The following is a 2,208-nucleotide window of genomic DNA, read 5'->3' as shown; positions in this document are numbered from 1 at the left end:
TGTAAGCCACAGAGACCTCAAAGACACCAGCCTGGCTGGCCCTGCGACTTCAGTCTTCACAACAGGGATAGAATGAATTTCTGTTGTTTAGGCCAGCTGGGTATGTTCGGTGGACTAACACAGTTTCCAGTAGCTACAGCACACTATAAGTAGAAGAGATCTCTTAGAAGCATAAATCACACACCCAATTAAGAGGAGGGAAAGGTTATGTCCTTGCTTGAAAATCAGGAATGGCTTTAGAGAGAAAAAGAGGCACTGGATCTTGAAGGATTTAACATGAGAACATTTAGGGACAGTTTATCTACACTTGGCAGTTTTCTGGAACAATGGAGAAGCAGCGAGATTAGCTAGAATATGTGTTTCTCATTTTACCTGCCAAAAATGTCTGATTTAATGATAAAACGTTAATTAACATTTTGTAAAGAATTAAATGAACAATTTTATTAGATGAACTCATTTATTTGACACATTAAATTATGCAAAGAAAAATATTTGCAACTGCATAACAAAAATCCCATTTTCATACTACTCAAACATCCAGCAGCGGTAAAAACAATGAACTGTAGAAAGGATCCCAAGACTTGCTGCAAAAGCACTCTGTACAGAGAAATTTCAGGCTTCTAACTCCACTGAGTCCAAAACTACACGTGCTTCTTTATATTCCTCAGCTTCTTCCAAGTCTTCTTCCCTTTCTAATATCTGCTGAAAGTCAGCATATGCTGCCTCTGACCTGTGCCGGCAATCTGGGATCATCATCCAGGACTCTTGCAGGAACTCTGCCTGCTTTTTCATAGTATAATTTTCACCATCTTCAGTTTTCATTTTTTTCAATCTTTTCTTCTTATTGTTTTGCTTCTTCTTTGTACATCACTTTTTGACTAGTCGCTTCACCACAGCGGTCTTGACCTGGATCCTCCTCACACGGGGATAGGCCGTAGCGCCTGGACTCGCGAGCCGTAGGGGCCAGAATATGTGTTTCTGGAGATGAAAAAGGGAGAAAGTGACGATGTTACTGTAAAAGGAAATTAGACTAATTGTGCACGGCCTTGGACTCTGGGTGAGGGAACACAGAACCGATGTAGCTGGTGAAGTGGATATTCTCATGTTTGTTTTTAATATTTTTTTGTGGTGCTGGGGATTGGCTTTTAAGCCTCACTCAGGGTAGGCAAGTACTCGGATATGGAACTGAGCCCTCAACCCACATTAGAAGATCCGTTTGAGAAAGCCAACCACTGAGACACTGGTGTTGGACTTACATGTTTGTTGCTAAAGATTAAACCTCAGGCCTCATGCATGGCAGGTGAGTGATCTACTATTGATTTTTAATTCATTGTTTACTTTAATAATTGCTAAATGTCTATGCTCTGACAATTCCCTCAGTAAGCCTGGAATATTTTAATAAACACAACAGACAAACACTTCTCCCCTTGTGTACAAAGACAAGCAACTGTGTCTACATCTAATCCATAAGATGCAGACCATGTCAGGCTAATACATTCCTCCCGTCATGGTTTTCCCAACTACAATAGTCTTTTTAGTACATCAGAAGAAAGAAATTTTACAAGAAAATGTAGAGAGGCTCAGAACTGCTGGGGGTGAAGGACAGAGATGTAGTTTACATAGAAAAGTCAGGACGAAGGTGGAGTTGAGATTGGAAGATGACATTTGAGGAGGTGAGGAAACCAGTCATGATTCTCTAGGCAGGACATTCTGGGCAGAGGAGTAGTCAGGGTTCTGTGTAGGGGGACGGAGGAAGACTGTGGAGGCACACAGGGCAGCTCTCCGTTGACAAATCATGGGGTTGACACTGGGAGGGCAACTGTGCTCATGTTAATGCCTCAGTTGTATTCATTTTGACTTCTGAATGCGTTCACTTCGATGATCTCAACCTCTTGTTCTTCAGGCAACCCTGTGAGGTTGGGAGGAGCAGGGAGAATTATTTTACAGGTGGTGAGCGGGAGTCGCAGGACTTCCTACGATTTGCCCAAGGTCACCATGAGGGGCCCGGGAGTCAAGGCACTTGGTATCACACAACACCTCTCTGTTGCCCTCTGGTCTCCTTCAGCAGGGAGAATAATAAAGTTCTTAGACAAGGAGTAGGAGGACTCATAAAAATTCCAGGAAATGCCACCCCCACCCCATTCCATGTCCCCCCGCACGGGTTGCATTATGCTGCTGACTCTTCTTGGAGGAACTTCAGGTTCACAG

General features: G+C 43.2%; 1 pseudogene; it reads right to left on the bottom strand.

The window, feature by feature from the left end:
• Positions 1 to 608: 608 nt before the first annotated feature.
• LOC101565340 overlaps positions 609 to 2,208 on the bottom strand; it is a 21,384-nt pseudogene continuing 19,784 nt past the window's right edge.

Source organism: Octodon degus, unplaced genomic scaffold (genome assembly GCF_000260255.1).
Source record: "Octodon degus isolate 3935 unplaced genomic scaffold, OctDeg1.0 scaffold00033, whole genome shotgun sequence".
Taxonomy (NCBI): Eukaryota; Metazoa; Chordata; class Mammalia; order Rodentia; family Octodontidae; genus Octodon; species Octodon degus.
The sequence above is the reverse complement of the archived record's forward strand: the minus strand, read 5'-3'. Positions and strand labels throughout refer to the sequence as shown.